This window comes from Cornus florida, unplaced genomic scaffold (assembly GCF_030987335.1).
Source record: "Cornus florida cultivar Cherokee Brave unplaced genomic scaffold, ASM3098733v1 CherokeeBrave_3.0.0_Hap2_Chr03, whole genome shotgun sequence".
Classification (NCBI taxonomy): Eukaryota; Viridiplantae; Streptophyta; class Magnoliopsida; order Cornales; family Cornaceae; genus Cornus; species Cornus florida.
In genome coordinates, this window is record NW_026775573.1 from 8,894,937 (window position 1) to 8,911,061 (window position 16,125).

Genomic DNA, 16,125 nt, shown 5'->3' on the forward strand with positions numbered 1-16,125 from the left:
AAAGTATTTATTTTTGCAAATCATGGCCCTGTAACATAACTAAGATACTTGATTATTTTTGTTGTAAACTGAGACCATGTAAATGCTTAAGTTGAAGGGGATTGCGATGATGGGCTAATTTGGGAAGGTTGTTGATGTTGTGGTATTGGGAAATGCATTATAGTTCTTTTGTATTGTGTGTTGGGGCAGGTTGGATAGGTCTTGAAAGGCCATGAAGGGTCATTGCGTTTTTTTAGCAGGTGGTTGTAGGTCCCTTTTTAGTAGAGGTCATGCCCAATTTTTTTTTTTATTTTTTTTTATTTTTATTTTTAATGGTATCGGTTTAAGGTCATTACAATTAAAACTTTACTATTTATAATAAAACATACTATAATCGGTTTATATTTGTTTACCATAAAAATACCATCCTTTTCATACAATATAAATTAATAAATTAGTTAAATAAAAATTAGCTTTTTTTTTTTTTTTTCATGCAATATATTTCTCTATTTATCCTGTTTGTTTGTTTGTGTTGAGTTCAGCATTTATAATACTTATGAAACCTTTGAAGAGCCTTCACTTACATGGTATAACTTCATAATTTTAGACTCCACATGTATTTATTCTAGAAATAACCATATTACATAAACAAAAAATAAATAGCCGAACATGCTAACCAATTTATTTGCAGCCATATGATGAATTCATGTGGGATCTAGACGGGTCTCATATGAATACATTAAATGGGCAAATAGTCAAATAGGGCTTAGGTTAGAACCTTCATATGGTTGTTTTTGCCAAAGAATCAAGAAATTTAGGGGCTTGTTTGGCTCCCTTTTGAAAGAGAGTAGTAGCATTTCAATTTTCACCTTGTGGATTGAAAAATTGAGTTAAAAACACTATAGAGCAGCCCGATATATATGAAATGAAGGATTTGATTCTATTATATAGAAGAATTTAATTTACTGAAATTAGATTCAAAAGTCTGAGAAACATTTGCCAACTTAATGATCTTACAATTGTATGCTTTTCATCAAGTTCAAGTAATACTCCAATGTTTCCAAAATAGATGCACATACAAACATGAACTACACAAGAGCTAAAAACTACTATCAATTTCGATGAAAAATTTGAATTTCATATAACACTCTCTCTTGCCGGTATGAGTTGTTATTTTTGTTGAGACACTTAAATAAAATGTCGTCTAGAGAATAAATTCTTACTTGTTCAACTTGATCAATTCTGTCAGTACATACCCCCGCCCCACCCCATCTCGTTTAGAACAATTATGGGTATGAATAAATGGTTAAACCTCCATTGTCCAATTTGAATTGAGGAATAAAAATCAGAACCGGAGAAACAATAAATTTTGCAGGTTTTTTTTTTTTTCCCGGTAACTAACAACAAAATTTCCACCAACCTACAATAAAATTGTATCATGAGAACATACTTTGGGAAAAAAAGGTCAAATTTTGAGGGCAACAGATAAAAAACCCTACAGCAATAATTTTTTGTGAGGTTTTTTCTTCTCGTGATAAATAATAATGGTTGTAATTAATGTAAGAAAAATCATATTCATGATAATAAAATTTAATAAGACCACACAAAATTAAAGTAAAGAACAATAGAACTAGATTTTAAAAAATCTAGTCCAATGCTCCAAAAAAGTGTACAAATAAAAGTGCATTCAGAAGCTTCAGATGGAGTGAGTTAGTGAGATTGAACTCGCGTAAAACCCGGTCCACCCAAATCCCTTAAACGATTCCCCAAAGTCGGTTTAAATAGGGCCGGACAGGTAATTTCTATCCCTAGTAATGAAATACAAGGAAAAGTACGAGAGAAAGGAAAAAATAGGGGTTAAATCTATATTCAATAATTACCACTAATGTAATGATAAAGATAGACGAGAATAAAAAAGATGGAATGAAGAAAGAAAAAAAAGATTGAGATAAATATAGAAATTGTTGGTCACTATGAAATCTGTTGTGATATCTCATTTACTTTCCAATATAAGGGTGAGAGTTCGAGTCCACAGTATTTGAGTCTCCAATCAATGAAAATATATATATATATATATATATATATATATATAAAGCTTAGTTGAATACTATTCTTCATGTTCCTCAACGGAACTTCCCAATCGGAGATGCCATCGTCTTCCTTTTTTATTCATGAATACTGGACACTCTCACACACACAGTAGAAAATCAGCACGACTGTTTATTGTCCACTAAAGGAAGGAACTTTTCATTACATTAGAAAGAAAAAAACACTAAATTCATGCATATATAAAACTAGGAAACAGACCCCTCAAAATATCTGCATTTGCAATGCTTGTTGTTGATGAATCATATATAATTTCTTTTAAAGGAATGAACATTTTTTTTTTTCCCAGGAATGAACAATTTTTATTTCATTATATGAAAATTCTACAATTACTTTTTATATGGCATTATTATCAATTAACGTCTCATTAACGAGAACATTAATTATATAATTCAACATTAATCATATATATATATATCACCATATATACAACTTGAAAGTTGAAACCAACAATCTGTATATTACAGCTTATCTATATATGATGAATCTTCAGTAAGGATCAAAAAGGGCCATTGGGTTGAAACTGTTTTTAGAGTCCAAGATAAATGAGATAAACAAGTCGATCCTTAGTACCTGTTCGATGAATCATCTTGATTGTCAAATCTAAATTTCTTTCCTAAATCTAAACTAGAAACTAAACATAAATCCATCCGTTGAAATCCAGTAGCGCCTTAATCACAAATTTATAAAGATTTGAACAATTTTAAGGGGATGCACAAGTTTAATTAAACACTTAACTAGTACCACAATTCATCCCAATATCTATATCTATATATATATAACCATGATATCTTTTAAAGGATGAGCAATTTATATATTCACAAGTACCAAGTACTAACAATCAAAAGGCTAGCGCACAGAAATTTCAAATTATATACATTCAACTTGAAGATAAAACAATAATTGTATATAATCATGAATCTTCTTCTTCTTCATTTAAACAATAAAATCTCCATTAAAACCTCGACAAGACTCTTTCTACGGAACTCTAATTACTCTCTCTATATAAATCATGTTAATCAACAAATTAGAACATTCCTATTAAATCAACAAACCAGAAAGATCAGGAAAAATAGCTTGTGACAAAATCATATTAAATGAACAACCTGGATTAATCATATCAAATAGAGAAAATAACTTGGGGCAAGATTGTTTCCATAAACACACACACACACACACACACACACACACACACATATATATATATATATATATATTTAAAAAAAAAAGAAAAAAAAAGAAAGAGGAGAAGTACGTAACTGGTAGAATAAACCAAGAACTGTATTCTTACATATCAAAAGGCATCCTTCTTTAACAACAGAGCGCGAAACTGATATTGGAATCACCAAACTTGGACATCGCCATGTCGCTTTCTTGTCCTTCTGGTTCCTGGCCTCCTTGATCTTATTTTTCTTCGCCTGCACTGTCTGTGTGCACAAACACGACTAAGAAGAAGAAGAAGAACAAGATCAAAGAGGACCTGGAAAACAAAAAGAAGCAAGAAAGATTGATAAACATAGAGAAGGGTTGAGTACGTGGGAGATAGAGAAATGGTGGTACTTTGTATATTTATAGAGATAGAAAAGGGCTAGGGTTCCGTGGTGGGTAAGCTAGCTTGCGTGCATGTCACGTTCTCGTGCCCAAAACAAAAAAATACCTAGCGGTGTTTCTACGCGGTGAATAATAGGTGATAAGCATCGGTTTAATTTTACATATTTATAGGAATTGTAGTTTTCCTTAAGTTTCCAAATTTAAATTTGATTTTCTCCGTTATAACCTTAAGTTTTCTAATGGGAAGAGGTAAATCACGTGGAACTTTCCTATCGTGGTGAAATTCAATCAGAGGAAAAAATAAAAATAAAAATCCCCTTTTAAACTATTTATTTATTTTTTGATTTTTTCAATTCATAATCTCTTTTTTCAATTATATTGATAGTTAATGAATTAACAAATTTATTCATATGGCTTATGAAATATTGTGACCCTAATTTGGTGACGAGAACACGACAGGCTTATAACTCCACAACCAGTTGAATGAGTTTTATGTGGGCTCAAGTCTACCAAAAATTTTGAACCCCCCCCTCCCTTTTTTTTTTTTTGCTCATAGTGGATCCTAATTAGTCTCTTATAGTTCAGTATATAAGAGATTTGGAGTGGGGTAAGAGATAATTTGTCACGACCCTAAAATGATACCAATTCTAAAAAAAAATTTAACATGACCTCTACTAAAAAGGGTCCTACCACAACTTATTCAAATGCATAAAAAAAATGTAATGGCCTCACTTGGCCATAAACTAATCTATTATGTCCCAACGAACAATGCAAACAATATTGTAACGACCCTAAACTGAATACCAAAAATAATAAAAAATTTAAAAAAAAATTTCGGCATGGCCTTCACTAAAAATGGTCCTACAACAATCTGTTCAAATGAAAAAAAAAAACAATGGTCTTTCAAGACCTATCCAACCTGCCCCAACACACAATACAAAAGAAATATAATGCATTCCCCAATATCACAACATCAACAACTTTCCCAAATTAGCCCATCCTCGTCATCCCCTTCAACTTAAGCATTTACATGGTCTCAGTTTACAACAAAAATAATCAAGTATCTTAGTTATGTTACAGGGCCATGATTTGCAAAAATAAATACTCTTTTACATAATTTGAGACAATACAAAAAAATAGGCTAAGATACAAAAGATAACAAAATATAATTCCTAATCTTCTTCAAGCTTGCAGGGGATTGTCATCCGCCACTTGTAACGACCCAGCTCCTCATGGATCCGGATCATTAAACGGGTCCTAACCCGACCCAAAAACATCCAAGGGTGAAACGGTAATTTCACGTTAAATTAAAATGTTGAGTTTCAAAATGGGTAAGATGGTAATTTGCCATAAATCCATAAATTGAGACTCAAGGGTAAAACAGTCATTTACTTGTACCACATAATAAATAAAATAAGGTTTGGGGTAATATAGTTTTTTGGGTGGTTGAAATATAATTATTCCATTTTGGTGGGTCAGAAAATAATTACGTGCAACATCACTTTGGGCCAAGGTGTAATTTTAAGAATTGGTAATTACATGAAAAGGCAGAACCGTTCTGGTTTGGGATATGAACAGGGGAAAACCCGCTGCCAAGATACCGGTCGACTGGTTTGGGATACCGGTCGACGTATGGGATGCCATACGTTGACTGGTTTAGGACGTCAACAACTCAAACATACTGGTTTGGGACGTCAACAACTCAAACATACTGTGAAGATACCGGTCGACCGGTTTGGGTTATATGTCGACCGGTTCTTGTCTTCACTCCCACTTTCCACTGTCCTATGTAACCCTGTGCACCAACTTTTGATCGTTCAACCACCCACGTCACAACACTTACGTGCAAAATTAATACATTTCAACAATAAATTGGAGTACAACAACCACGTTATTAATGTAATTTACAACATGTTACTAAAATACACTAAACTGATTTTGAGTGAGTAAGGCTTAATTACATTTTCTCAAGGATCATTCACAAACTTAATTACATTCCCAAAATTATAATTACACATGAAATAGCTAAATACAAGATAGCAAAAATCATCTTCTAATAACTTTCAATTTTGAGGAAGATTGGCATCCGCCGGTTCTTTTCCAAGACCTGAAAAAAATAATATATAGTAGGGTGAGCTATATGCTCAGTAGGTGACACTTAAGATACACATCTTGTATCCTTGTGAATCCAATCAAAGCATAGGCCAATGGGAAATGGGGATCATGCAATGTAGGGTTAAAACAACTTCAATGTCAATTCCAAGTGTAAACTATATAATGCAATGCATGATATGTCACTCCCCATTTTTCATTTCTCAAAACCATACTTTCCAACTGTTAATACAGCCCGCCCTTTGGTAACCCCGTCGCGACACGAGAGGAAGATTGGCTAATGTCTCTGACCTTTGGTAACCCCGCGGCGTCATTATGGGGCCCAGCTAGCTCAACCACGCTAAGGCGACTCCCTAGTCCCCTCTAGGCTATATTAACCTCCAGCCCGTTGGTAACCTCGCAGCGACCGGGTTTAGCAAAACCATTTCACAAAAACTCTTCTCCCAAGATTCCCGTTTTCATTTCGAAAACTGATTTCTCCCATTTCATGCAACCCAATGGCATGTACATGTATATGTGTTTCAAGCTTACAATATTATGGCATGTAGAAGTTTTACATTTCATAATTACTTCACAACTAAGCATATATCATATTCAACATCATCAATTGAGTCATCAACACATTAAACACAACAAAACTATCACCATAACATGCTTTTCACTCATAATCAAAATCATGAATTTCTTTAGACATCAATTACACAACATTGAAATAATTAACTCTCAAATTAAGCATGTTTATCACACAAAGGAGATATAACTCACAATGGAACAAGAAGGAAGTGGATTAAGGGCCCCTACCTCGAAAATGGACAAAACCCTTAAAATGGGTCCTCAAATTCGAACTCCAAAGGAAGGCTCAAAACTGAAATTGTTGGTATGAGTGCGTAGAGCTCGTCGTGCTCTCTGTTTTGCCTTAAACGGCACCTTAATCCGCCAAGAATTGAGAGAATAATCAAAGCTCAAAGATTTGTCTTTCAAGTGGAAAAAAAAAAGAAAAGGAAAATGAGAGAGGGAGAGAAGCTACGGGAGAGAGAGAATGTGAATGAAGAAATGTGGTCTCTAGACCACTTTGTGGTTAATGGTGGGTCTCGCCAATTTCTAATTTTATTTTTCATTTTCTTTTTTGCTCCAATTTTACACTACATACACAAAAATGCACCACATGAATGCTACAAAAATCATATAAAATTAAATGCACAAAAATGCAACTAGACCCAACCATAATCCCGAACACAACATGCGAAAAGACAGAAATACCCTTGTCTCCACAAATTATTGGAAAAATGAAAATACTGAAAAATCAGAAACATCACACCACTTTTTTTCCGAGCCCTAAAAAAATGTTAAATAATAGGGGTAAGCAAAATTGCTCAGTAGGTAATGCCTAAGGCACGCCTCTTGAGACCCCGTGAATCCACACAATGAATAGGTATAAGGAAATTGGGATCATATAATGATAGGAGTAAAAATATAACTACAATACCACATCATTAATCCGATACCACAAATGAATATGACATGCAATGATATGCCATGCAATGTCACTCCCCATTTTCCAAAATCATTTCCATCATCATTTTCAAACCGTTAGTGAACCCGTCCCATGGCAACTCCATGGCGGCACGAGAGGAGGATTGGCTACTGTCCCTGGCCCATGGCAACTTCATGGAGTCATTTGGGGCCCAGGTAACTCAACCACACTAGGGCGATCTTCCTAGTCCCCTCTAGGCCTCACTAACGCCGCGGTCTCTAGGCAACTCCTAGGCGGCCGGGTTTTTCACAAAAATCATTTTCAAAATTCTTTCCCAAAATCCATTTCATTTCTTTCAAATCAATTTTTCCCATTCCTTCCCAATGATATGCATGAATGTATCATGCTTCCCAATGCCATGTCAAATGAATGATTTTTACAAATCACAAATCAACATAAGATTTTCATATTTCACAAATCAACACACTTTCGTATTGGAATTTCTAGCAAATTAATCATAATAGGCATGAAAATTTAATACTTAGACATGCTTTACAACATAAAAAAAATTCTAAAATTATCTTTCATGCTTTCTAATTACCAATCTAGCACTAAAGGCACAATAAGCTTGAATTAATTAACAATTTACATGCTTCATTATCATATATATCAAGCAATACATAGTCACAACTTTGACATAATATATATATATATATATATATATATATATATATAATAAAGCAAAAAAAAATTTCTACAATTTAAGCATGATAATCATCAATTAAGTAGAGTAATTCACAAAAAGGCTCAAGAACATGTGAATTAGAACCCCTACCTCCAAAATTATGAAAACCTCCAATTTCTTCACCTCAAACCCTAGGATTTCGAATTTCCTATGGTGCACCAATCAAGGAATTGCTCCTGTCAACTTGTAGACCTCGCTGTGAGCTTCAATTTGCCGCAAACGGCATTCAAAAGTACCAAGAAATGAGAAAGAAATCAAGGATTGAATCTTTGCTTGAAAAGAAAAAGAAAAAGAACTAGAAAGTTGAGAGAGAAAGGGCTTACGAGAGTGAGACGGAATGTGAAGCTAACATAGCCTTTTGGCCAAATTCACATAAGTGGTGGGTCCCACCAATCTAAATAAATAACTTATTCTTTTATTTTCATTTCTATATACACCACACAATTACATACATACATACATATATATATATATATATATATATATATATATATATATATATATATATATAACACAGACATTACATTCTCTCCAACTTTAAAAGATTTCGTCCCCGAAATCAAGACATACCTGAGGAAGAAAACAACTCTGGATACTTGGAGCGAACCTCCTGTTTGAGCTCCCAAGTAGCCTCCTCAACTCCGTGGTGTCTCCGAAGAACTTTCACCATGGGTATCGTCTTGTTCCTCAACACCTTCTGTTATGTGTCAAGGATCTGAATTGGTCCCTCCTCGTAGGAAACATCCTCATCAATGTCCACATCAACCCAACTCAAAATGTGAGATGGATCTGGCTCGTACTTCCGTAACATTGACACATGGAAAACATTATGAACTTTGTCCATCTATGGCGGTAAAGCAAGTCTGTAGGCAACTTCTCCTACATGGTCTAAAATCTCAAACGGTCCAATGAATCGTGGCGACAACTTGCCACTTTTCCCAAATCTCATCAACTCTTTTCGTGGAGAAACTCGTAGAAAAACGTGGTCTCCCACCTCAGAAGATAACGGCCGTCTTCGCTTTTCTGCATAACTCTTCTGTTGGCTCTGAGTTGTAAGTAACCTTTGTCTGATCAGCTTAATCTTCTCAGTAGTCTCGAGTACAATGTCGGGTCTAACAAACAGGAGACCTACAAGGTCTACCATACAACGCCTCAAATGGAGCCATCTGAATGCTCACCTGATAACTATTGTTGTAGGCAAACTCAATGAGTGGAAGGTGATCCTCCTAACTACCTCTCAAATCAAGTACACATGCCCGAAGCATGTCATCCAAAATCTGGATAGTATGCTTCGACTGGCTGTCTGTCTGTGGATGGAATGTCATACTAAGATGCAACGCTGAACCAAATGCTGCTTGAAGTCCTTCCCAGAACTTTGAAGTGAACTTGGCATCTCTATCTGAGACAATGGTTACTGGAACTCCATACAACCTTACAATCTCCTTCACATAAAGTACACCAAGCTTCTCTGCATCATCTGTTACCTTACTAGGCAAAAAGTGAGCCGTCTTAGTCAACCTGTCAATGATGACCCATACGGCTTCATTGCCCCTCCGTGACCTTAGAAGACCTGTCACAAAATCCATAGCAATATGTTCCTATTTCCATTGTGCTATAGGTAATGGTTGCAACAAACCGGCCGGTCTCTGATGCTCGGCCTTCACCTGCTAACAGCTAAGGCACTTAGCCACAAACTGAGCAATATCTTTTTTTATCCCGTTCCACCAATACTGACGTCTCAAATTGGTACCACCTGGATGAACTGCAAAGCGGAAAGTGTGAAACTCCCGTAAGACGTCCTCATGACAAACTGTGGGAACCACCAACAAACCCTTGAACCGTAGACCCCCATCTGCATGTAAGGCCCAATCTTTCACTGTCTCACCACTAGAGATCAAAGCGTGAATGACATCTAAATCCGGGTCCTGTCTCTGTGACTCAATCACTCGTACAACAAGAGTAGGCTGAGCCACAAGACTAAACAAGAATGCCGGCTCGCTGCCAACATCGTCATCAAAACAATACAATCCCATCTCTGCCAAATCCTTAAGCATCTTCCACTTTCAAATAGCCAAACAGGCCAGAGTCCCACGAGATTTCCTGCTTAAGGCATCTGCTACCACATTTGCCTTGCCCGGATGATACTGCAAGTCAAAATTGTAGTCCTCCAAGAACTCAACCCATCTTCTTTGTCTGTTGTTCAAATCCTTTTGGGAGAAAAGGTACTTGAGACTTTTATGATCCGAGTACACCTTGAATCTCTCACCATACAAGTAATGTCTCCAACACTTCAAAGCAAATACGACTGCCGCTAACTCCAAATCATGAGTAGGGTAGTTAAGCACGTGAGTTTTCAACTGTAGAGACCCATAAGCCACTACTCTACCATCCTGCATCAACACACATCCCAAACCATCATGTGAAGCGTCACAATAAATCACATAACCCAAGCCACGCTCAGGTATCACCAACACTGGAGCTGTAGTCAACCTTGTCTTCAACTCCTAAAAAGATAACTCACAGGCTTCATTCCACGTAAACTTGATCCCTTTCCGGGTCAAACGGGTCATAGGAGCTGCTAGACGGGAGAAATCCTTCAAAATCTCCGATAGTAACCCGCTAGGCCAAGGAAACTCCGAATCTCAAAAACATTCTTGGGTTGCTCCCAAGTCAAAACTTCTTCAACCTTTGATGGATCCACCGACACTCCACCTTCTGAAACAACATGCCCTAAAAATTTCACCTTATGTAGCCAAAACTCACATTTCTCATATTTGGCATACAATCGGTGCTCCTGCAAAATCTGTAAAACAATACTCAAATGGACCTCGTACTCCTTTCGAGTCCGTGAATACACGAGAATGTCATCCATGAAAACTACCACAAACTGGTCCAAGTAATCGTGAAAGACGCAGTTCATTAAGTCTATGAATGCCGCTGGCGCATTAGTCAAGCTAAAAGGTATAACAAGGAACTCATAGTGTCCATACCGTGTACGGAATGCTGTCTTTGGGATATCCTCATCCCTGACCCATAACTGATAGTAGCCAGACCTCAAGTCAATATTCGAAAAACAACTGGCTCCTCTAAACTAATCAAACAAATCATCTATCCTTGACAAATGATACTTGTTCTTGATGGTGGCATGATTCAACTTCTGGTAATCAATGCACAACCTCAAAGAACCATCTTTCTTCTTAGGAAACAGGACCGGTACGCCCCACGGTAACACACTCGGTCGGATGAAACTTTTCATCCTCAAAACATCAAGCTACCTTTTTAATTCTTCCAATTCAACTGGTGCCATACGATACGATCCCATAGAAATCAGCGCGGTACCTGGCATCAAATCAATAGAGAACTCCACTTCTCAGTGTGGAGGCAACTCTGTCAAATCCTCTGGAAACACATCCAGAAAATCACGAACAACTGCAGGATAATCTTCTTCCACAACATCATCCTCTTCGACTATAAGGCTAGCCAAAAAGTAATCACCACGACGCCATCCACGAACTCCATAAAACGATGAAATGTGGGAATCACTCCGATTTCCCACGAAAAAGAAATTGTCTCCCTCGGGAGTGCAAACTGTGACTCTACTTCTAAAACAGTAGATCGTGGCACGAAAGAAAGCTAACCAATCCATCCCGAGAATGACATCAAAGCTAGTCATCTCCAGAAGGATAAGGTCAAACACAAAAGTACGCCCGGCTATCACAATGGGACAATCCCTCACGACTCGGCTCAAAGACACTGAAACCACAACTGGCGTATCAACATACAATTCCCGATCCATGAAACTGACCTCTAACCCTGATGCAAATGCAAATGATGATGACACGAAGGAATGAGATGTACCAGAGTCAAACAAAACACGGGCCCAAGAACCAAACATTGGAAATATACCTCGGAGAATAAATGGACTAGAAGATGCATCGGCCTGTGTAAGTGCAAAGACACGTCCCTGTGGTGCCTGTGCCTGAGGACTGCCAACCTGAACACCTGACTGCTGCACTGACATAGTAGGAGTATCACTCCTAACTGGCCGTGAACCCTGAGAAGACATGGCAAGCTGTGGTGGTGGTCTGAAACCTACTGAACTGTAGCCGACCCTCTGCCACTACCGGTGCCTGCTCCCTGATTAGGACAATTATTAACCTTATGGCCCTACTGGCCACAACCAAAACAAGCCCCAGAATTAACCGATGTCTGTGGACACTCTGACTTGTAGTGACCCGGCTGATTACAACGATAACAAATGACACCACTCCTGGTAGACCCTGCTGGCATAGGAGTGGTGAGAGCGGATCGTGCTGACTGCTGCCCCTAAAACTAAGATGAACCACCCCTATTCCTCTTCCCTGAAGGTCTCTCTGAAAATGACCCTGCATTCTTCTTTTACTTCTACTGCTCCCTTCTTGCATCCTTATCTTTAATACCAGCTTCAAGCATCAAGGCCCTCTCTACTGCCTCAGAATAAACTTTAATAAACTGTGCCGTTATCAACGGCCTCATTCTATCATTAAGACCGGAAACAAATTTTCGAGTCTTGTCAACTTCATCTCTTACCATTTCCGGAGCAAAGCGAGAAAGTGAAGTGAACTTGTTCTCATACTCCGCCACTGACATATTGCCTTGAATAAGGCCAAGAAACTGGCCTTTTAACTCCCATCTTTTAAAAGGAAGAAAATACTTCTCGTAAAATAGTTCCTTGAACTTGTCCCAACTCATCTCTACCACTTTATGCCGATTCGTAACCGTCTTCCACCAAAGTTTGGCATCCTTAGCAAACTTGTAAGTTACTAAGATGATCTTCAGGTGATCCTCTGTCACATCCATTGAGGTCAACTGTGTTTCAACTTGATCCATGTAGTCGTGTGCTGCCATTGGATCCGCACCGCCCTCAAACATAACCGGCATCAGCTGAGAAAATCCCTTAATGATCTTGAGAAGCTTCTGAGCTGGCGTCTCCTCAACTTGAACTATAGGTTGTGGTGCCGACTGCGACTGAGCAGCAATCGTTGCCCTCACGGCATTTTGCAACAAACGATTCAACTCCAATGCCACAGAACCTTCACCCACTTCTACGGGTGCTTCAACATTATCCCTCCTTATGGGGACAACTCTCGGGGGAATCAAGTCCCTAAAAAGTGTGTCCTCATCATTTAGCTCATCCGGATTGGAGCTGTAGCTCTTACTAACATCACCCTTAGTCGGTCTAGGGCCAACTTCCCTGGTTTCCTCACGCCGTGACATCGTGCTAAAAAAACAAATAAAACGATTCAATAACGATAACACTAAGGTCTAACCGTGAACAACTCAACATAAAAGGATGCTATACTAACACTTAGCATGCAAGACTAGGCAATGAACACATTAATATAAACATATAAGCACGTAAGCACGTAAGCATGTAAACATGTAAACAGTTAAACATGTTTTTCCACATAGCAAAACACTTTACCAATTAATCACACAAACTATGCGAATAACTTCCCATACAACCCCTATGTAGGCCTCTACCCGTCGTCCTAATGGTTTTCGAACCAAGGCTCTGATACCAAATTTGTAACGACTCTAAACTGAATACCAAAAATAAGAAAAAAAAAAATTAAAAAAATTTCGGTATGGCCTCACTAAAAATGGTCCTACAACAACCTGTTCAAATGAAAAAAAAAAAAACGGTCTTTCAAGACCTCTCCAACCTACCCCAACACACAATACAAAAGAAATATAATGCATTCCTCAATACCACAACGTCAACAACCTTGCCAAATTAGCCCATCCTCGTCATCCCCTTCAACTTAAGCATTTACATGGTTTCAGTTTACAACAAAAATAATCAAGTATCTTAGTTATGTTACAGGGCCATGATTTGTAAAAATAAATACTCTTTTACATAATTTAAGACAATACAAAAAAAATAGGCTAAGATACAAAAGATAACAAAATACAATTCCTAATCTTTTTCAAGCTTGCGGGGGATTATCATCCGCCATTTCTTTTCCGAGCCCTGAAAAAATGTTAAATAATAGAGGTGAGCAAAATTGCCCAGTAGGTAGTGCCTAAGGCACACCTCTTGAGATCCCGTGAATCCACACAATGAATATAAATAAGGAAATTGAGATCATATAATGCTAGGAGTAAAAATATAACTACAATACCACATCATTAATCCGATACCACAAATGAATATGACATACAATGATATGCCATGCCATGTAATGTCACTCCCCATTTTTTAAAACCATTTCCATCATCATTTTCAAACTATTAGTGAACCCGTCCCATGGCAACTCTATGGCGGCACGAGAGGAGGATTGGCCACTGTCCCTGACCCATGGCAACTCCAGGGTGTCATTTGGGGCCCAGGTAACTCAACCACACTAAGGCGATCTCCCTAATCCCCTCTAGGCCTCACTAAAACCGCGGTCCCTAGGCAACTCCTAGGTGGCCGGGTTTTCACAAGAATCATTTTTAAAATTCTTTCCCAAAATCCATTTCCTTTCTTTCAAATCAATTTTTCCCATTCAGTCCCAATGATATGCATGAATGTTTCATGCTTCCCAATGCCATGTCAAATGAAGGATTTTTACAAATCACAAATCAACATAAGATTTTCATATTTCACAAATCAACACACTTGCATATAGCAACATTAAAAAAATTCTAAAATTTTCTTTCATGCTTTCTAATCACCAATCTAGCACTAAAGGCACAATAAGCTTGAATTAATCAACAATTTACATGCTTCATTATCATATATATCAAGCAACACATAGTCACAACTTTGGCACAATATATATATATATATATATATAATAAAGCAAAAAAAAAATTTCTACAATTTAAGCATGCTAATCATCAATTAAGTAGAGTAATTCACAAAAAGGCTCAAGAACATATGAATTAGAACCCCTACCTTCAAAATTATGAAAACCCCCAATTTCTTCACCTCAAATCCTAGGATTTCGAATTTCCTATGGTGCACCAATCAAGGAATTGCTCCTATCAACTTATAGACCTCGCTGTGAGTTTCAATTTGCCGCAAACGGCATTCAAAAATATCAAGAAATGAGAAAGAAATCAATGATTGAATCCTTCTTTGAAAAGACAAAGAAAAAGAACCAGAAAGTTGATAGAGAAAGGGCTTACGGGAGTGAGACGGAATGTGAAGCTAACATAGCCTTTTGGCCAAATTCACATAAGTGGTGGGTCCCACCAATCTAAATAAATAACTTATTCTTTTATTTTCATTTTCTATATACACCACACAATTACACACACACACACATATATATATATATATATATATATATATATATATATATATATAACACAGACAATACAAATATACCAATTCCCAAAATAACTATATACATATAATCAGAGTCCCTACGCTCCAATTCCTTCAATAAAATAAATAAATAAATGAAAGTACGAGTCCACTACTTAGTCTCATACTCCTTTACAAGGGACATAATCTAATTACATCAATTTACAGTTCATGAAATATAGCTGAAATCAAAAGTTCATAATTTACAACATTATACAAATTATACTAAAATTTTACAGAATAGTCAAAATTTATATTTACAAAATATTAAAGTTATAAAACGAAAATAGCAAAATATAAATTTCCAATCCCGTCTAAACTTATGGTGGATGGTCGTTCGCCACCTCTTTTCCGTATCCTGAAAAATATTAATAATAAGGGGTGAGCAAAACTGCTCAATAGGTGGTGCTTAAGACACACCTCTTGTGACCCCGTGAATCCAAACAATGAATAGGAATGAAGGATGGGGGTCATGCTATGCCGGGAAATGATACAACATTAATTCTAATTTTCAAATAAACAATGTCGTGCCATGATATGCGATGCTATGTATGTCGCTCCCCACTTTCGAAATCCAAATCCATCACTTTTCAAACTGTTAATATAACCCGTCCGTTGGTGACTCCGCAGCGACACGAGAGAAGAATTGGCTACTGTCCCTGACCCTTAGTACCCCGTGACGTCATTTAGGGCCCAGATAGCTTAACCACGCTAGGGTGTTTTTCCTAATGCCCTCTAGGTTACATTAACACACCGGCCCTTTGGTGACTCCGCGGCGATCGGGTTTTCTCAAAACCATTTAATCAATATTTCTTCCCAAAA

At 37.2% G+C, this 16,125-nt stretch overlaps 1 protein-coding gene across 1 annotated transcript in view; it reads left to right on the plus strand.

The window, feature by feature from the left end:
- The window catches only part of LOC132299348 (disease resistance protein RGA2-like), a 38,020-nt gene that overhangs the window by 20,110 nt on the left and 1,785 nt on the right, over positions 1–16,125 (plus strand). The window lies entirely within an intron of this gene.